Source organism: Branchiostoma lanceolatum, chromosome 13, assembly GCF_035083965.1.
Source record: "Branchiostoma lanceolatum isolate klBraLanc5 chromosome 13, klBraLanc5.hap2, whole genome shotgun sequence".
Lineage (NCBI taxonomy): Eukaryota > Metazoa > Chordata > Leptocardii > Amphioxiformes > Branchiostomatidae > Branchiostoma > Branchiostoma lanceolatum.
Genome location: NC_089734.1, coordinates 16,634,423 through 16,656,276, shown reverse-complemented (window position 1 = coordinate 16,656,276; position 21,854 = coordinate 16,634,423). Strand labels below are relative to the sequence as shown.

The following is a 21,854-nucleotide window of genomic DNA, read 5'->3' as shown; positions in this document are numbered from 1 at the left end:
GTTTATACGTGACGTATTGGGGGTCAATACGTCACGTATGAAAGGCCTACGTCACGTATGCCGGAACGTACGGATACGTGACATACATATGGTTTTGCAATTTCCGTGTCAAAATTACCTACATAAAAAAACGTACGATTTCTCGTCCAAACGTCACGTATAACAGGTCATACGTCACATAAGGCATATACGTCACGTACTAAACGTGACATACATATGTCGTGGCATTTTAGATCAAAATATCGTATCTACGTAGACGTCACGTTTTGTGGTTATACGTTACGCACATAAATGAGTTATGTTAACGTACCACGTTAACGTAACGAATGTAGGCCCTTCAAGTTATTATAACAAACAACGTTAACATAACGTAGTCGTAGTTATCATAACGCATTACGTTAACGTAACATAGTCATTTACGTTATCATAACGCAGAGCGCTAACGTAACGTACACTAGAGTGAACCTTTATAATAGGCGTGTTCTGTTTACGTCATTGGTTTATGTTGTGTATAACGTGTATGATAGACTTGTTCTTGTGACGTCATAAGTCTATGTTTTGTAAAAGCCGCAGCACACAATGTATTAGTGTGGGTACAAAGTAGTACGGACACAATTTTTGATGCCTGGCTAGAATATCCTATGTGAGCATTAGCCAGATTTAAACTGTGCCGTGGGATATACTGTCTGAATTGATGAATTGAATTGTGAACCATTCTGTTCGTGTATATTCGAAAGTGTGCCATACTACGCGTCAACCCGTTCATTGAGTGAACTCAACAGATTGGCAATGCTCTTGTCGACTGTCCGCATCAAATCGTCGTCCAAATGCCCGAAGGTCGCGTACAGTCTTCCTATCCTCTGCCTCGTATTCGCTCAGACTTAACCACAAGCCCTTTGCGAAATCCTTCGAGCGGCTCTTGAAATGTAAATCCTCCAGGGAACGGGGAACTTTCTCGTCCCGGCGCAGAGAATCGTAGTGGACCTCGGAGCGTGCACGTCCGACCCGACACTTGCCAACGCCATGAGGTCCCTTGTGTCCCTTCACGGGTAGAGAACAAGCACGACTGTGAGTACTTGGAACCTGCCATGATCCTAGCGCGATGCCGGAAGCGGTGACCTTGAAGGACGAAGACGAACACGAGCTGGAAAAACTTGAAATTTTAGAGAGAACGGACCGCTGTGGCCGGCACGCGCCCTGTGATCGCCGAGTGACTGTCGGCGGAAGTGGTCTGAGCGGAGATGCAGACGGGGGGGGGGGGGGGGGACACGTGCTCAGGACCCGTTTGTCGGGGGCGGAGCTTGACCACGGAGACGCCAGACTACGCGTCAACCCTTCCATGGTGATCAGCCATTGGTTGGAAACCAAGGTGGTCGTGAGCTCGCTGCTTGTGTGGATTACCGCCCAGCGGGCCGGGTGACAGATTACAGTTCACCATACTTTCTGTAAAGACGCATTGCATTATCAGAATATAAATTTACATTAATGTTATAGCCGACTTAATGGATAAAATATGGGGAAGTATAGTAGAGCATTTGTCATCGATTGTGTAACTATTGTGACATTCGTCCCATTCTCATCCATTTGAAACCTGAAATTGTTGCATGGCCTTGTTTGGATCTAAAATGTTTAGATTTATGTGGGTTAGGATATGGAGGGATCACTATGTACTTCTGTGGAATACTGCCATACGGAAATAATGTTTTGGTCTGTCTATTACAATGTAAAAGCAGTGATGGGCGATGGTTTTAATCCCATATATGACCGCGGCTACAAGTACCCGCGAGAACTAACAGACACAATAGCTGCCCGTACACATCGATTGTACTCGAAGATTCCCTCTCATGAACTTTCCAAGCCCCTTTGTGTCGATTTTGTAGACACTCTGGCAGATCACACAACAAGGTGGTCTTTATACAACCATCAGAGAATCACACCTTTTTGTCTCCAATTGGCTTATCACAATACAAACTAATGCACCTGGTAGGGAGAGCGGCAAAAAAAAACCCGGGACATTTGATATAAAGGTCACTATCTTCTACTCTCCGAGCAGAGGTTAGTGGGGCAGATCGTACCGTTTTATCATATGCCCCGTGGTTTTAGTTTGGATGGGGCTAGCGGACAAAAAACGGGGCATATATTATGATAAAACGGTGACGAGCTGCCCCACAGACCTCTGCTTGGAGAGTAGTATAAGGGACAATTAGAGAAGCCCGCGGCCGTCGCTCAGAAAAAAAATGATCTTTCATTGCCTCCATTGCAGACTCCGTCCGGCCAAGGAGGTCGGTGAGGTTGTTTATTTTCAAGTTAAAGCTTTACTATTACATTTTTTTTGTTATTGCTGGCCTTCTCAGTCTTCCCGGACAGCAATAAGAAGAAGAAAAATGTAATGGTAAAGCTTTAACTTAACAAAGAAAACAGCCGTAAGAGTCTGAAATGGAGGCTAGATCTTTCAACCAATATCGATCTTCTAGAAGCTCTTCACATCTGCTTTGAAGCCCAAGCATCTGCTTGGATCACAAATATCTGATGGATCCCAAACATCTGCTTGGAGCCACTACCATGTGCTTTTCTAGATAATTTTCCATTGCTCCCAAGCAGATCTATAGGTCCCAATATCTGCTTTGAGTCCCAACATCTGCTTTAAGCCTCTATTATCTGGTCGGAGCTCCAAACACCCAATGGAGCAGAACGAGAAAGGCACAAGCCTCACTCAGAGTGCCAGCCCTTTTTAGCTTTCCACGTCCGCTCGCCACGACCCGCTACCTGGCTGAAAAAAAAGAGCTGACACTCAGCAAGCACTCAGGCTAGAAAGGCATATCTATATGTAGAAAGCACATGTTAGTGGCTCCAAGTATATGTTTGAGCTCCAAGCAGACCCTATCTCCATAGCCGACCCCCTTCATACAGCTGACTCATTTGGCCAATTTCTACTATTTTCCCAGCGACCCGCAGAGACTGATAGAGAAACTTTTATTGTGAGAACATTTACAAGGCTCAACCATAAAACCTCCTTGGCTCAACCAAGGCGCGAACCTCCCACTGGGACGTGCGCGGGTGACTGGGTTTGTGCCAGAAATCGGTCATAAAAAGATTAGTAACCCGGACATTCGTACGGCTGTTAACATTACCACGCGCGAGGAGGGGAGGCGACAATACAAAAGGTCACTATTGAATAGAAATATTCCGCCCTGTCTGAGTTATCGCACATCTTATAATTAGGTTGCAAAACATACTTCTTCTTCCAGTTTGATACGGTCTTCGCAACATATAGATCTGCTTGGAGATTATGGCACATCTATGATCTAGAAAAGAACATATTCCAAGCAGATGTTTGGGCTCCAAGCAGATGTTTGGGCTCCAAGCAGATGTTTGGGATCCAAGCAGATAGTTGGGATCAAAGCAGATGTTTGGGATCCAAGAAGATGCAGAGAGCTCCAAGGAGATCGATATTGGGTGAAAGATTTAGCCTCCATTGAAGACTCCTTCCGGCTATTTTCTTTTTCAAGTTTTACTATTACATTTTTCTTGTTGCTGTCCGGGATTAGGACCGGAATGCCAACAATAAGAAAAAAAATGTAATGATAAAGCTATAACATGAAAAAGAAAACAGCCGGAAGGAGTCTGCAATGAAGGCTATGAAAGTTACGGCCGGGCTTCTCTTAGCATACTACTCTGCAAACATAGGCTGGTGGAGAGTCTGTGACCTTTTTATCAAATGCCCCGTTTTTTTGCCCGCTCTCCCCACCAGGTGCAAGTTTGTGATATTTACTGGAGACAAAGAGGTGTGGCTCTCTGATGTTTTATGACAGGAAGATTGTAAAAAGACCACCATGTGTGGTCTGTCAGAGTGTCTAGCCGATCGATGGAAATATGTGCGCAAACAGTCATACCTTTATGATCAAGTGGATTCACTTGAAGTATGGTCCAACACTGCGCAACTTTAAACCCCTAAGAAATGTATAGTGCTGACTATGTCTTATGAAGAGCCCACCTCCCCCCTCCACCCATAACTCTCGGGGGCAAACCCCTTCTGATCCCTTCTGGCAGTGATCGCTGCTAAAGTGTTGGGAATCTGGTTTCAGTCTAATCTGAAATGGGACAAACAAGTCTGCGAGTTTACCAAGAAGGCCAACAAATTTATGTTTATGCTCCGGAGACTTAAGACGTTCGGTCTTTCGACGGCAGATTTGGTGACCGTGTACTGCGGCTAGACCTATCCTGGAATACTGTGTACCCGTCTATTAGCCTCTACCAGTCTCTGCGGGTCGCTGGGAAAATAGTAGAAATTGGCCAAATAGAGCATGGGCATTTGGCCTCAGCTCCGCGGACTCAATAAACAATAGCGAGTTTTCTTCCCCGCTGAGCAGTTGCGTAAGACTCTCCCGGTCGGTAGTTATGCAAATACCCGTCGGCCTCCCGTCGTCCCTTGCGCGAAAGTTAGCTTCCACAGAGGTACATAGTGATCCCTCCATATCCTACATAAATCTATATATTCCAGATCCAAACAAGGCCAGACAATAATTTTAGGTTCCAAATAGATGAGAATGGGACGAACTTGCATCTGGTGGGGAGAGCGGGCCCAAAAACGGGGCATTTGATAAAAGATCATAAAAAGGTCACAATCTCCCCCACAAACTTTTGCTTGGAGATTAGTAAGAGACAATCAAAGAAGCCCGGACGTCACTCAGAAAAAATATATTTCATAGCCTTCATTGCAGACTTTCGCGCAAGGGACGACGGGAGGCCGACGGGTATTTGCATAACGGGTATTTGCGTCTCCTTTATATCAAATGTCCCGGGTTTTTTTTTTTGCCGCTCTCCCTACCAGGTGCATTAGTTTGTATTGTGATAAGCCAATTGGAGACAAAAAGGTGTGATTCTCTGATGGTTGTATAAAGACCACCCTGTTGTGTGATCTGCCAGAGTGTCTACAAAATCGACACAAAGGGGCTTGGAAAGTTCATGAGAGGGAATCTTCGAGTACAATCGATGTGTACGGGCAGCTATTGTGTCTGTTAGTTCTCGCGGGTACTTGTAGCCGCGGTCATATATGGGATTAAAACCATCGCCCATCACTGCTTTTACATTGTAATAGACAGACCAAAACATTATTTCCGTATGGCAGTATTCCACAGAAGTACATAGTGATCCCTCCATATCCTAACCCACATAAATCTAAACATTTCAGATCCAAACAAGGCCATGCAACAATTTCAGGTTTCAAATGGATGAGAATGGGACGAATGTCACAATAGTTACACAATCGATGACAAATGCTCTACTATACTTCCCCATATTTTATCCATCAAGTCGGCTATAACATTAATGTAAATTTATATTCTGATAATGCAATGCGTCTTTACAGAAAGTATGGTGAGCTGTAATCTGTCACCCGGCCCGCTGGGCGGTAATCCACACAAGCAGCGAGCTCACAACCACCTTGATTTCCAACCAATGGCTGATCACCATGGAAGGGTTGACGCATAGTCTGGCGTCTCCGTGGTCAAGCTCCGCCCCCGACATACGGGTCCTGAGCACGTGTCCCCCCCCCCCCCCCGTTTGCATCTCCGCTCAGACCACTTCCGCCGACAGTCACTCGGCGAGCACAGGGCGCGTGCCGGCCACAGCGGTCATTTCTCTCTAAAATTTTTCTCTAAAGTTTTTCCAGCTCGTGTTCGTCTTCGTCCTTCAAGGTCTGACCGCTTCCGGCATCGCGCTAGGATCATGGCAGGTTCCAAGTGCTCACAGTCGTGCTTGTTCTCTACCCGTGAAGGGACACAAGGGACCTCATGGCGTTGGCAAGTGTCGGGTCGGACGTGCACGCTCCGAGGTCCACTACGATTCTCTGCGCCGGGACGAGAAAGTTCCACGTTCCCTGGAGGATTTACATTTCAAGAGCCGCTCGAAGGATTAAATCGCAAAGGGCTTGTGGTCAAGTCTGAGCGAATACGAGGCAGAGGATAGGAAGACTGTACGCGACCTTCGGGCATTTGGACGACGATTTGATGCGGACAGTCGACAAGAGCATCGCCTATCTGTTGAGTTCACTCAATGAACGGGTTGACGCGCAGTATGGCGCACTTTCGAATATACACGAACAGAATGGTTCACAATTCAATTCTCCAATTCAGACAGTATATCCCACGGCACAGTTTAAATCTGGCTAATGCTCACATAGGATATTCTAGCCAGGCATCAAAAATTGTGTCCGTACTACTTTGTACCCACACTAATACATTGTGTGCTGCGGCTTTTACAAAACATAGACTGATGACGTCACAAGAACAAGTCTATCATACACGTTGTACATAACATAAACTGATGACGTCACCAGAACGCGTCTATCGTAGACGTTATACACAACATAAACCAATGACGTAAACAGAACACGCCTATTATAAAGGTTCACTCTAGTGTACGTTACGTTTAAGCGCTCTGCGTTATGATAACGTAAATGACTATGTTACGTTAACGTAATGCGTTATGATAACTACGACTACGTTATGTTAACGTTGTTTGTTATAATAACTTGAAGGGCGTACATACGTTACGTTAACGTGGTACGTTAACATAACCCATTTATGTGCGTAACGTATAACCACAAAACGTGACGTCTACGTAGATACGATATTTTGCCACGACATATGTATGTCACGTTTAGTACGTGACGTATATGCCTTATGTGACGTATGACCTGTTATACGTGACGTTTGGACGAGAAATCGTACGTTTTTTTATGCAGATAATTTTGACACGGAAATTGCAAAACCATATGTATGTCACGTATCCGTACGTTCCGGCATACGTGACGTAGGCCTTTCATACGTGACGTATTGACCCCCAATACGTCACGTATAAACGACAAAACGTGACGTTTTTTACGTACGTAATTTTGACACGGAAATGATGCCATAGGCAGTTACGCTGGGTCTCCGAACACTCATCATGTACATGACTGATGACAGTAGAGAGAGGGACTCTGCACTAGGATACAGTAAGTACTGACTAAACTGCTTCAGGTTATGTCCTCAAGGTGGCTAGTAAAGATTTCATTTGGGAATCAGTGGGGCCGTGTGGCGTAACGGCAGGATTTTCAACTCAGAACCAAGGGGTTCCGGGTTCGAATCCCCTGCTGTCACCGATCTTGTGCACTTAAAAAGGGCACTTAACACTCCACCCAAGTGTAAAAAATGGGTACATTATGTGTGTGGGTCACGACATCAGCAATAGCTGCCTGTGTCCCACATGTATTGCACTGTTGCAATTCCAATAAATCCAAATCCAAAATCCCCTGGCCTACATAAGTTATTGTAGGAAACTAACATTGCACATATATGATATCAAACCATTGATATGCATGTGCAATTTTAGCATCTTACAATAACTGGGCGTGGGTTGGGTAAAATCGATATTGAACACATTAGCATGAAAGACAATCTGAGTTGGTAAAATACATAATGAGAAATAAACTGTTCTCCAACAAAAAAATAACACAAACGGGTGGCGGTACCAACTTCCGACAACCTTTGACCTAGCGGTGACGTCACGTGGGCAATCACGTGTCCACAGCGCTTGGGTCAAATAGCTGATGAAGACCGAAAATTCCGGTGAGTGAAATTTTTTTAGTTAACAGTTTATTTCTCATTACGATATTGAACAAGCCATTTTGAGCTGCCTAAAACTGCAAAAAAGAGACACAAATCACGTTTGTTACTAAATTTACAGGAATCGTATTTGAAGTTAGCGGGCTGGTCCTGGGCATGGGAATGCAGGGACTTATCGTAGGGGCGTTCGGAGGTTCCGTGTCGTCGTCACCTTGTGCTAATATCACTGCTAGTAACAGCAGTGATGTCGGCATGGACATGGCCATTCTACAAGCACAGGTATTTGTGTTTTGTGTCCTATCAGTTATATCTAGCTAGGGTGCGCTTACAGGGAAACGAAACCTACTATCTATGTATTGAATGCTTTCATTTACTTAATTAACTTTTGTGTATACAAGTATATGACTGTTTGAATTATATTCCTTTCTTGTCCGATAGCGCGTTAATATAAGTCGTATTAACTTGCAAATTGAGTGCGTCGCCATCTTGTTTGTATGTTGTTTAATGAAAAATAATGAAAAAACTACTTGAGCAATACAAATCCCTGATTGACAGGCGTAGATCCATTATGGAATTTCATTCCAATGGGTATAATGCTTCATCCTGTCAATAACACATGTTTTCACTATTGACAGGAACATAGAAGCCACGGCGTATTCTGAAAGGTACATGATCTCTATATAAGTCTTGTAACATGCTCATCGGATCGGGGAACCAACATTGAAAAGTTAGAAGATGTTTTCTTTCCTTTATGTCCAGAGAACCGGTTACCTTGTGGCCGGTGGAAGTGTCTGCGCCTGCTGCCTACTTGCTGTCATGGCGGCTCTTTTAGGAGTCACAGAACGAAAAGGTTTGTGAAGCAATTACATTTATTTTCCTGGATAGGAAAGTTTTTTTTGTTGTTGTACACAACCATTTTTTTTTACCTAGTTGACGTTTCGTTGGAACGTCTATCACTTTCCTCGGGGCAATAGGGCAGGTGTTAAAGTGGAATGTTCTCATTGGAGACAAGCATAAGAAGCACTAAAACAACGCCTTGTTCAATCTCAAAAATTCATCTCCACCACACAGCCACAAGGGCAAACTTGATAAACATGTTAAGAAAACAGGCTGTTTTCCAGCTCAAACGACGAGCATAGCTGTCGGAAGTAAATAAAGCTTACCTTTGACCCAGTTTTCGGCTGTATTCATCCGCTCAGGGCAGGTCTGACCTAACAACACAGACATGTTCTTACGACGACTAAACTGGTGAACTGAACAAATTTTGACCAAAATGGGAAAGCGTGTGCCCTACTTGTCCCTTCTGACCAAAAGAGTCTCCAGATTGGGCCAAAATTTCCAAGGAAAAGAAAGGTTTTCAAGGATTTTAAGTTGGCACTACAAAGCTATTCCCATTTTTGGCCTCCACTGCAGGGGTCCACTGTAACGTCTACCCAATACTGACAGCATCAACTTCACACAGCAGCTAGGTGTCGCTGCTGTAGTGTGAAGAACAAAACGTAACTGAGTTTATACTCCCCTAGTATACATCCCCCTTCATCACTTGATGCGGTGAAGTCTGACTGGAGTATGTTTTCTGATCAATATAATACAGCCCCTTAGCCCTTGTCCTGCGGGAATCCTATATATTGGATCTCTATATATACAGAGCCTACATGTGGTTCCTGTCTATGTACGGATTGGTGGTATTTCTCAGCTGAACGCATCACACCGCAGTGAAACGCACTGAATGTGGAAGTAACAATGAATTGAATTGCATTGCGTAAAAACGTCAGCAAGACAAGGAAAATCTACATCAATCATGAACCGTGATGGGGAATGTAAACTCTGTCACGTTTAGGACCGCATTCTCCAGTCGCAACAGCGGCACCTAGCTGCAACACAAAAAGTAAATTCAGTCAGTCAGACGTAACCGAAACGTTGGCTAGTCAAAAATATGCTTTTGTACTAAGAACCTTTGAACAAAGGGAAAAGGGAGCACGTCGCCGGAACGTAAGCAAGAACTTGCGTTTAGGGTCTTGTCCACGTATTAAAGGTTAATATCTCGCATATAGGTTCATTTAGTTGTGTCCAAAGACATATCTTATGCAACGGCTGTTACTCCGATGCAACGTACGTTGACCAAAAACTTCGAAAGAGATTCGGCAGTTAATTGCCGTATACGCATTACGTTCCGGCAACGTGCTGGAAAAGGGTAACTTTTAAAACATTACCTCTGTGAAAATGAAACCGTCCCAAACGGCCGAACGCCGTCTGTGACGGGCGTCCACTGAAATTCGATGCGTCCTGAATTATGACTGCAAACCGACTTGGACGGGTTGTAAATCTCTTGATGACACGTCTTGGACGGTCTGAACGGCCTGAAAACGCCGGACGCGTCTAGATTGGCTCATTTGACGGCGTCGTTGACGCCGTAGAAAACGTCCCAGACGTCTTGGACGGCGTCCGCGCGGGCCCCCCGCCGGGTTGCAGGCGCCGCCCGGGGACGCTAGGGACGGGCGCCGAACAAACGGCGTTTCTGACGCGGACGCGTCTAGATTGGCTCATTTGACGGCGTCGTTGACGTCGTAGAAAACGTCCCAGACGTCCTGGACCGCGTCCGCGTGGGCCCCCCGCGTGGGCGCAAACGGCGTCAATTTTCTCGTGCTAATCCGGGCTGCTGTGCGCATGCTTGCTCCGTTTTGAGACGCGGTTTCTGACGGCGTCCGGACATGGTTTTGATTTTTATGGCCGCTTGGGGCAACAAAATATGCAGCCAGACTTGCGTAGTAGACCACCCACGGCCGCCATGGCCTCAGACTGGAAGCTAAATTAAACTAATTTCTTATAACATTGCTCCGCGGTTGAAAAACATTGTTTAACACAGCGGCGTAGCTTTGTGAAATTCAATCCGGCCTTTGAAGTTTGACTGTGTGCGCCGGCTGAAAGTTTGATTGACGGGCGCGCACAAGTCATCAAGGGTGGGTGCAAATTATTTTAAAAAATTTTGATCTTCTCTATTGTCTCATGAATGTGAATAATCAATCCAAAAATAAGACAGGAGATATTCTTAATATGTATTCTACAGTATCCTTATGTTATTTGTATTTTGTGGGGTCCAAACAAGATCCTCAGTTTGATAATTGCTACCCCGTAATTGGAGTCGGAAGGGCGGTAGGATTCTGCCAGACGTGCCTCGTGTTGGTGGGTTGAAATCATTTTCTGTTGTCTAGATATACATTTTCACAGCATCTTCATCGTTTATTAAAACAACAGATATTGTAAACAGGTATTCTACAATTCTTATGTGCCTTTTTTCCCGTGGTATTTAATAGCAACATCCTATTTTATCATTTCTTTCGTAAGTGGGGAGGGCACCGTGAGACCTCGTCGGAAATGATCTGCCTTTGTATCATTGTAACGAAACATCAACATGAAATGCTTGTTCACTTACCAGTCTCCGCTAATGTAAACTCAGCCAGCTTGATAAAACTCAGCTTCTTTGGTGATATCCCTTTTTTCTGCCGACGGAAGTTTGTTGACTTTCGAACCACCTCCTTGTTCGAACCAAGATCGCAGCGGCGGGCCCGCCACGGCAAATAATGTTCTTATCATGATTCTTCTCACAATCGACGTCTTGTTTGGCAATTTAAACTCAGTCACCGGAATAAAACCAAACCCCGGATGTTGTAGAAAGATACAGCTGCTTTTAGAAGTAAATTGCATCCTCAAAAAGTGCGCGAAATCCAAGAAATGGACCAAAAAAATACAGGAAAACGAGCACTGACTGAACAAATGGTCTGTAACAGTTAACGGTCAAATCGAAACTACCGCTCAAATTTGCGCATGTGCAGAAGCTGAAAACGTGCTTTTCACACGTTAAAATGACGACAGGCGGAAGCGTCGGGTGAATAATTATTTTATAGCTCCGTCGGACGCTGTTTCTGACGTTTCCAGCGGCCAGGAAGGCCGCCCGGGCGTCCAACTAACAGACGGACAGGACGGCCTGAACGCGCGCGACGTGTCCGCCGCCATTTCTGACAGGACAGACGGCCTGGGACGGGCTCCGACGCACTAAAACGCTCGTAGACGGCGTCCAAACATTTTAGACGGCTTCTTTTTTCACAGAGGAAGTCGCGAATTACATTCAATGACATGTTCTTGTAAATATTTATTATTTCTGTTAGCGAGGGACCAACATTCGTATTGTAATGCTAACCAAAGAAACATCATGCATGTAACATAGAAAAGAGAATATGATGTTACTTGTTGAAATTTGATCCCTTAAACATGATGGATTAAAAACAATTTAAGTATATCAAACGAACTAGAAAATGTAGACAGCCTTTATCGAGCATAGTTTATTTCAAAATAATTCAACCCTGGTTTTAACACTATGGATAAAGTTATATCCTTATCACAATAGAATAAAACTTGCGATCAGATCATGATATACTGCAGGGGACATTATGTTTTGATCATTCGTGTGTACTTTAAACTTTTCCTCTTTTTCTTCCTTAATTCTAATCGTAGAATGGAAGTTTGTTTTGGATGTTAAAACTTCATTTTTGCCTTTGCCGTAGGCAGAAGAGTATATTTTTGGTTGGGATTTGTTGAGTGATTTTTTTTTTATTCTATCATATTTATCCAGGGTAGCCCTGCTCAGTGGTTACCACTGCTGTTCAGAGGGGCTCTGCGTTCATAAAATAACTGATAATACAAACAGAAATATAAACAAATAGAAATAATAATAATGATCATAATGAAAACAATGAAGGCAATGATAACAGTAGTAAAAAATGATAACAATCATAGTACAAATCATAATACAAATGATAATACAAGTCAAATCATAATTCCGTCCGTTCCTTGTCATTGAGGGGTCAGAGGTCATGTCAGCCATTGCCAGGTGTTACATTTGTTTTTAAAGACAGACATGGATGGAAAAGTCTTTATAGATTGTGGCAGGCGGTTCCACATGATAGCACCTCTTTATGAGAACTTGCGCTTTCCACATTCAAGGCGTACTAGTGTCAGTTTCAGAGATAGATTCAGACTGTGCCTGGTTGGATAATTATGATATTCAGAAGTCCTATGAAAGCTAATGATGTACTCTGGAAGTTCGTTGTTAACTGCCTTGTACATTGATTAGTGGTGTCGGCAATATAACTCTTGATGCCATGGACGGATGTTGGACATTTTTGGTAGGCAAGTTACTGTTGGGTAGATGAAGGTCAAGTTCGAAGATGGGTCTGCTTGGGGGGGGGGGGTCCTTCGATGCTGCAGTGGAAATTTTGTGTTTGTCGGTTTGTTTGTTGGTGGCATAACTTGAGAGAAGTCACATGGTTCGTGATGAAATTTAGTAGGTTGTTGGGGATGAAGAAAAAAAAGGTCAAGTTCGAAACAATGGATCTTCTTTGGGATTCCCACGGTACTACAGTGGGCATTTTTTATCTAAATTTTGGAGGAGGATATGTCAAGCAGGGTTTGGTGGATTTTCATTGTTTGGGGTAGGTAGGGACATATGGCGATGTTGAACATAGTGAAACGCATTTTTGGCGACGCCTCAGGGGCGAGCCTAATGGTATAGTATTGTGTGCAGTTTGCAAGAATTCTAGACATTGCATAGGAATTTGTCCACAGGCATTTGTAATCTCTGGTATGTTTGGATGTTAGCCCCCATGACCTCAGGTCTTGGAATGTTGGAATGTGGATCACCCATGCCCCTTTTTGTATTCCATTGGTATGTAGGTCATTTCGGCCCCCTGGGGTACTACACTGGCATGTTGTCAAAGTAGGTCATCCAAGCAGCAGTCCAAAGCAGGAGATTATATTCCAACCCTTTGGGGCGAAGTCCACGGCAGGAAGTTACATTCCAACCTGTTGCTAGTGTTTGAAATTTCAGACAGACATACTCACACGAACACACATACCACAACAGAACAATACATGCTACCATAGACATCTTCTTTGGACATCCAGTATGAACAACATTAATTTACAGTGCCATAGACATATTACATTAACAAATCTCCCACAAAAACAACCTTCGCCATGGCAATGTCTGTTTTTTCATTGCCAATCTTGTTTCTGACTGTTTTTCAGACACTGTGGTGGATATCAGCACACCAAACGAGCCTGTGTTGAAGATCTTGCGGGTCATGTTCACGTTCAAGCCTTTCCTATACGGGTCAGGGATATTCCTGTGCTACGATACCGCAACAAGCGAATAGCTAGGCTTGGACTTTTATATATCATGCATTTTAAAGCGAATAGCTAGGCTTGACTATATGGGTGGTCCCAAGTTTTTCTTTATCACATGCTCTTAAGTAAAGTTTGCGGCCGAAGAAGTCAATTTTTGGTTTGGAAGGTCGCACAACGGTAGGTAGAATAGAAAACCACTTTTTCCCCGCAAACTGTACTAAAGCCCCTGCCACACTTGTGCGTATATACAGGCCCGCATGAGTTGCGTATTAATATTTTTGGTTTAGGTTAAGTTTGCAGCCAAAGAAGTAATTTCTTTGGTTTGATAACTAAACTGCTCAACGGTGGGTCAATTTAAGTAGAAAACAGCTCCCTCCACGCAAAATTTACTTAAACCAAAAAAAATGTTGCTGCGGAACTCATGCGCACTTGACTAAATGCACAAGTGTGACAGGGCCCTATCACTCCTAATTCCATAGCGCTGAGCTATAGCTGCGAACGAGGAATCTGACAGCGCGCCCAAAATAACAAACATAGAAAACGAATGTTTTTACTCTTTGTGTGTTTTGTTGTCTTTTCAGTCATACTTTCACATTTTGCAAAATATTTTAATAATGAACTTAAGGGTTGAGGCCCGGATATACGAACAAGTGTGAACGGACCCTGACAAAAATCCAACTAAAGCCCCTGTCACACTTGTTCGTATACCCGTTGCGTGTGAGTTGCGCATTGGCATTTTTTCCATAAGGCTGCACCAAGTAATTCTTATGGATGACGTCCGCGCGCGCATTGATTTTGGTCTGTTCCCAAAAAAAACAACAAGAAGTTCCGCTTCCTGTAACTATGACCAAATCGTAAAATTAACGTAAAACTCGTCACGCGAAATGCATAAATAGACACATGTGCCGTATAACGGTGGTGTACATGTGCACCACGGTCAAAATACCAGTAGTAGTACAAGTAAGCAAGATGGCGTCGAATTCCACAGAGCATGTGGGTTCGGACGCTAGATATGTGAGCATAAAAGTGAAAAAGGGCGGCAACGTTGTTGTTGATTGGTACGCTCTCGATGTCGGTCAGGGAGTGCTGACGTTCGCGCAACTGTACGAGAGACTTGTAGCGGCGAGTGAGTTTCAGCCGTACAATTTTAAGCAAGTCTTGTCAAGATCAGCTACAGTTCATTTCTTCTGCAATGACGAGAAGATCGGGAGAGGCATTGAAATTTACTCCGGCCTGCAGGTGTGGCAGGCAACCAAGCAGTTCGGGTGTTTCATCCGCATGGAGGTCGACAAGACAGCTGCCACAACTGAAGCTCCTAGGCCCAAGTCTGTTTTTGAGGTATTAAAAGTTCCGTTCTTTAGTCTGTTTTGGATCAAGTACCACGTACGAAAAAATTATAATCTGGGAAGGGGGAGTGTAAGATGAATGCATTCATTTATTCTGCATGGATAATGATCATTTATTCGTTTCTGGTTATTTATACTCGTTGGGGAAATATGTTTTTGTTTTGTTTATTTCTATCATTTTTGGTCCATATTTGGCTCTTGAATAATTGCTATTATTCATTAGGATTTCTAAAGCATAGGTAGAAATGTAGTAATGCATGCGAAGAGTTAATCACCAACTAATTTTGCCTTTTTAATATACTATGTTTCTGCAGGCCTGCAAAATCAATGGGATATGGAAAGAAACAGGACAGGACAACAATTGCTGTTCAACTTCAACTGATTTATTTAAATTATTGCTGTTTTCATGATGAATAAAAGAATTGTTAGTTGTTACACTGTGTTCTCTCATTCAATTTGTGTCCTAATATGTGTCGTCGACTATTATTTTTCAAATCTAGGCATCTTGTTTTTTCGGCCCTTCTTGTTTTTTTTTCGCGTTCTCGCATTAGATCTAGGGTCTCCAAAGGACGTCATCCATAAAAATTACTTGGTGCAGCCTAAGCCGCAGTGCGCACAATACACATCTCACATGCATCTCATTCGATTTGCGTAAGTTTTATGTACGCCTGCATACGCACATTACGGCCCAGTAGGAATGATAGTTTAGGGTATGAACAAAATTACGCTAATAAGCAAGTCATACGATATTTTTCGATTATTTTAAGGTATGTATGTGGTATATCTAACATATGAATCATGAAAGGTGAGTCACACATTCGTCAAAATCGAAAAATATTCCACAACTGTTGTGCGTATGGCTGCGTATTGAATTTTGCCCACACGCAACTCACACGCAACGGGTATACGCTAAAGTGTGACAGGGTCCTTAGGTCGCAGTGATTATGTCGGAGCGTGATCGTCGTGTAGTGGGATGGGGGCCTATAAATGAAGATACCCCTACCGTATTTGATGACAACAGATTCCGTATTCTTGCAGACTATTCAGCAAGGACTTGCACTTTACATCCAATATTCTCTGAATCTCGGCGACATGGTGGAGATTTATCTTACAGTGATGACGGTAAGTAGTCCCGTCGTGTGACTTAGCGTTGGGGTAGAAAGCTATCCTAGGTGTACGGGTGATGGTTTGAAAAAAGCATGCGTCAAGGTAGCAGAACACAGTTTCCGGCCTATGGGGATTTCTATAGTTAAGGGCCCCAAGGTGACTAGCTTCGACGCGGTAAAAAATATAGCGCGGTGCACTTGAGAAATACGAAAAACGAATATGTTTGAGTTTAGGGTACAACCTACAAATAAATAAAAAACCGAAAAATCCTGTCGGCGTATCGGCTCCTCACGCCCACTTTGAAACAGCGCTCTGCGAGAGGTCACTGAACTGCGCCGTCTGACCCCGTGAGGCGGTTGCACAAGATGGCGCATTTATACACAAAGCGGAAAAGGCCCACTATCCAAATCCTACGGTCTACAAGCCGACGTATTTCTACACCACACAGCACAGTTTACACATGGATGCCTCTCACATGTAGCTTTCTACCCAGTCTTCGAGAGTTTCGGCCGCACTATTTTCTAGGCCGCGTCATAGACCCCGGGGGTCGCGGATTAAAACTGTGTTCTGCGACCTCATTGACTTCAGCAAATATGTGAGTATGTAAGAGAAATTATCAGTTTCCTGTATCGTCAACATATTAGATTTTGGGCCCCCTAGTGGCTTGCTATGGTACTACAGCGGAATTTCCGGGTTTTATATCTCGTGCTTTGGACATGTCATGGTCATGAGTTTTGAGTGGTAAATAGCTCTTGGGAGGGAGAGAGTATGTTTGTTTGTTTAGAACTGCAGGATCCGATTTCGTTTCAAAATTTGAAAACGAATATCTCAAAAAGGGATTGAAGGCTCGTCACTAAATTACATACCTTAAGTGACGATTGACAATATATCATATTAATCATGCAAATCAGTAGCTAAATTGCACAATTAATGAGGAAATTTTTAAAATCCGCTGCACTCCATTATAAGACTCGCACACAAATGACATAGTTAACTGAGAAAGAGATGAATATCGATAGATTATAGTCATTATACAAATCAATACCTAATTTACATAATTCATGACGGAATATTATAATTCCTTATTGGTAAACGATGGAGATTTCATTCTTGCAACATTTGGAATTGGAACTTAAGTAGATGAGGACATAATCAGACATAAATCATGCACATGAGGGCCTCATTAACGTAGTTTAGGAGGAAATGCTATAATAGCCTTCTTTGCTAATTTCATACTTTTAACCACTTGTGTTATTTGGATAGAGAAGCTGATCATTTGATATAATCCATGCAAATGAGATCCATTTATGCATGATAAATGGAAACGTTTATGATATGCCACTCGAAAATGCTAAGATTAGTCGGCGAAGGTACGAGGTCGTGGGGCTAGTTTTAATATAATATCAGTGGAGGTGCAGGAAGTGAGTGGGGCGGTGTCATCGCAAAGGTCAGAGTTGCTATGAAGTATGAGGCATAACTGAAGGGGAACTGTTAAGTAAGCTGATATTCGAAAGGATTCGACCAGCAGTTCAATGTACAGTGCAATTATTTTCTTTAAATAAGAATTGAATTATAAGAAGTATAAGACATTGATACATGTTAAGTTTCTCATTTCAGGCCTCTGTAGTCCTTGGCATACCTATCGTCAAGCTATTACTGGATAAATTTGGAAGAAAGACCATCTGCGTTGGATCTGTTTTGGTGAGAATTTTGATATGACTATCCTTAGGCCTTGCTTATTTTGCTTGAATTACGCTTGTGCACCTGCTATGCGTCCTTTGCTGATCATATGGTCATGTTTGGAAACTGGCTGGGAAGGTTGCTGGGACGAAAAATTTGTCAAGTCACATAAAAAATGTTAAGCTCATGATCAATTACGAAAAATTTCTCAAGTCACATAAAAATATTATGCTCATGATTAATCATTTGTAGGTTTTATGTGTTGTCATACTTTTCGTCCCCATTAACAGCTCGGCTTTGGAAATAAGACCATAACACCAATCAGATATGTTGTTTGAGGGAAAGTTGCCAGTCAATCACTAGGACCAAGAAGTCTTCACATCAGTATTTTTCATTGGTAGATAATGCACTGTCTACGGCTTATCAAAACTTATTGCACTGTTTCAAATTGTAATTTATTGATTCGCATTTAGCGTTTTAGTGTCTGTATTGTATATATTTGTTATGTGTGAGGTACAATGTCAGCATTTCGAAGTAAAGTAATGTAAATTAAAGTAAACTTAATGAAAGTTAAGTAAAGTACATTATGCAATTGTTTTTAAAGATTTGACTAGCTGATGTCACTGTCTTGCAACGCTAGAAATGTCTTTAGCAACGTCACTCTGTTGTGAATTTGCTACAGGTTTGATTTAGTACTAATACTAGCACCACGTCACATAGCCGTTGCAGAGACAATTGTTTTTTCTAAATCTGATTTTTTTCCAGGTGCTAGTGCCTTCACTGGTTGGCTTAATTTTCATCCAGGGATCGCTGGCTGTCAATATCCCTGTCCTGATCGTCTTTGGAGTTGCTTCATCTGGATTATTCATGTTACCATGGTAAACAAAAATGAAATATTTTCGAACAAACATAACGGAAATCACATTTCACACACGCCTGGTATAAGCATGTATTTACCATGATTGATTTTGTAATTATTACTACCTATTGTTGAAATGGTTAAAATTGGTGCAAATAAAGTAAAAATGGTAGCCACTAGTCTGTTCAAATTATCCCCTCGTCTATGCCTAAAGCTGAAAAAATCGTATCTGCTATACACTATATCTGGGCTACTCTTTTGCGGTCTAGCAAAGAAAGACTCTCGCATAGATGTATTGGAATCTTTCCAAATCGTTGGCCAAATGCTGTTAAGCAGGCTCCGACCATGAGGCGTCGATAAAAACAAACCATATTGATTAACTCATGATTCAGTTTGTGTGCGTGTTGTGAAAGTCTATTTCCGTTCAGTCCCAGAACGTATTTTGGCTAATTTTAAACCTCTTGAACACCACTAGATCTTCATAAATCGCCGCCAATATTCTTGTTTGATATACCCCCATGGCCCGCCCCCATTCTTTGTTAGCTTGGATGACAATGTGAGCCTTAATTTTAGGGAAAACTGTAATGTGACACATTTTTTTTGTCATTGTTCTTATTTTGTATCATTTGACCTTAAATAGCATATAATTGATTTTTTGAGCACCGTTCAAAGTTAAACTATTATATCACAACTACCAGGTTCTTGTTGAAATTTATTAATGAACAAAAATTATTCAATCATGAATGCTACCTTAAGTTTGTAGATAGGGTACAGCGTTCATGGCCGGATTTTGGGCTCATTCTTAATTGTTACCCCGTGATCAAGGGTGATGTTGCCTGACGTCTTGGACGAGTTCAAGTTTCAGACGGGGAAAGAGCTGGACACCTACTTTTATGGCGCCTACAATACCATCATGATGCTTGGAACAATCATCGCTGCTTCAGTCATAACGGCGTCACTAGAGTAAGTACATCTAAATGTGCAGGGTGAATTTTGGTAAGTTTTAAAAGCACGTATTGTAGCATTTTGGCGCCAAAACTACTCATGTTCTGAATTAAAAACAAATTTGATTCAGAGTGACATTTGTACCTAATATTCAACATGTTCGCAACATGAAAGCAAGCCGCGCGATGTACCCTAGTTTTGGTAGCCTTCCGAAATCTCCCCATCAAGGCGAAATGGCAATGGGAAGTTGCTCATATCATTTTTTTCAATGCGTTATCACAACACAACGAGGTCGCATTGAAGCACTGTGAATATCTCTATACAGTGTAAAATGGTATATATGGCCTCTGGTGTAGAAAATGACCAAAACCGTTGACTTTGAATTTATTCTTATATTTCAATTGATGATTTGTTTAGGTCATTTTAGGTGTTCAGGAATACCGAGTTTCAAAACCTATTCAACAATGAGAGATGAAATCATCATTGTGTTTACCACAAACACCCACAGGATGGGTCATTAAAGATGCCAATGTCAGCCCCTGTTTCTAAATTATTGTATCGAGTTGTTGCAAGGTAGAAGTAAGAAGATGTACACAAACCGCGCCTTTAAGTAAAGTGAACCGACAAAAAGAAGGGCTTGTAGGACAGTGCCGATGGAAACATATTTTGCATGGAATTTACTATTTCTATTCAAAGCATGGCACAGAAAAGAATTCCATTGTCCTTTTGACCGAATTTTTACACCCCCCCATCAATTTTCTTTTTTTTTTGCAAAAAACGTTCACCTTCCTTGTAAACTGTAATCAAATCATAAAGCCAAGATTTAATACAATGATAAACTGAAACGTACAAGGAGGAGGGTCTTATAATTTGAAGGAGACTGTGGAAGGGTCATAGAAAATGGTGATCTCAGTATCCTCGCCAACTGTAAGTTTTGCCATTATCTATTTTGTTAATTTCCAGCCAAAATCATGTAGATCAAATATCTATAATGTATATATGTCTTAAAATTGTATGTCATTTTCTGTAGTTATAACTAAACCTTTAAAACTGTATGTTATTTTCCGTAATTGTACACAGTAAGGCTGACGGGAATGCCACGTATTACTTTGTTGCGAGCCAACTAGATTGATAGTTTAGGTGACTTTCTTATACGGTTAGAAGTAAAGACGCCGGAACCTTTATGTCTTTTAAAGGATCAGTGGATACAAGACAGGAGCCTGTTCCCAGCCAGAGTCTGTGGGTTTTGCCTTACGAATCGTCATGTCTGTATTTCCCATGGCAAATCTGCTGCTATCTTCTATCTTCGTCTGGAAGCATCCCATCACAGAGGCTACCCGTCAACAGACGAAAGCGGCACTACAGAAAACTCAGTGAGAACAATTCAATTGTCCTTGTTTGTGTGATTTAACATGCTGATACTTTACTGTGTTTTATTGTTTTCTGTGGTGTTCTAACTTGATGTTACAGTCATGGACTTTTCAGAATGTGAAAACAGACAATTTTTTTTGGGACAGCATAGTGTTATATAACTGTCGATGGTTGGAAGAACGGGAAGTTGAAAAGTGATCATCTTTAGACAAAGGATTGTTAATACGAAAGGGGCCTTGAAATTTTATGTCAGACTACAATGCATCACGATTGTGCATGTGCATTTGAAACTGTGAATTGGCTGGTTTTTCTTAGAGGCTTACATTGTGTGCCCACTTATCTTTAGATCGACCTATTTCAGGTAACCTATCTAATGTATTGTGCTTCGTTTTACCCGTTCTATCGTGCTCTGCATCACCACTCTTTAAGCTTTTTTTCTCGAAAACCTGACATTCTCTACGTGTTATGTTTACAGATCCCCCAGCTTGCCGACCATGAGTAGCGACGTCGCGACAGAGACACCAAGCAACGACGTCGTCATCAGCACGATTACTTAGAATCTAGCCATTTGATAGGGCTAGATCAGGATGGACGTGCACTATGTCACCAAAACAACATTTGGGTCAAGAAAGATTCAGCAAAACCCGTAGGAATCCTTCAAGCAACATTGATTGCTTGGAATACGGAATATCTGGTATGGCTGTACCATTACTAGCCCGTGTTAATCAATCTATCCCTGTGAGAGGCTGATTGGGC

The 21,854-nt window shown here is 42.4% G+C and overlaps 1 protein-coding gene and 2 long non-coding RNA genes across 4 annotated transcripts in view; 2 read left to right on the top strand and 1 right to left on the bottom strand.

Moving 5' to 3' along the window:
• The window catches only part of LOC136447520 (uncharacterized), a 268,540-nt gene that overhangs the window by 90,402 nt on the left and 156,284 nt on the right, over positions 1–21,854 (bottom strand). The gene's annotated exons all lie outside the window — the stretch shown is intronic.
• On the top strand, positions 14,573–15,571 carry LOC136447545 (uncharacterized). The gene is made up of 2 exons (XR_010757747.1): positions 14,573–15,128; positions 15,451–15,571. It is a non-coding gene; the product is annotated as an uncharacterized lncRNA (long non-coding RNA).
• On the top strand, positions 17,839–21,739 carry LOC136447539 (uncharacterized). Of its 2 annotated transcripts, none has more exons than XR_010757742.1 (3): positions 17,839–17,944; positions 20,924–21,100; positions 21,574–21,739. It is a non-coding gene; the product is annotated as an uncharacterized lncRNA (long non-coding RNA). The 2 variants fall into 2 exon arrangements; XR_010757741.1 differs by lacking the exon at positions 17,839–17,944 and adding an exon at positions 19,613–19,745.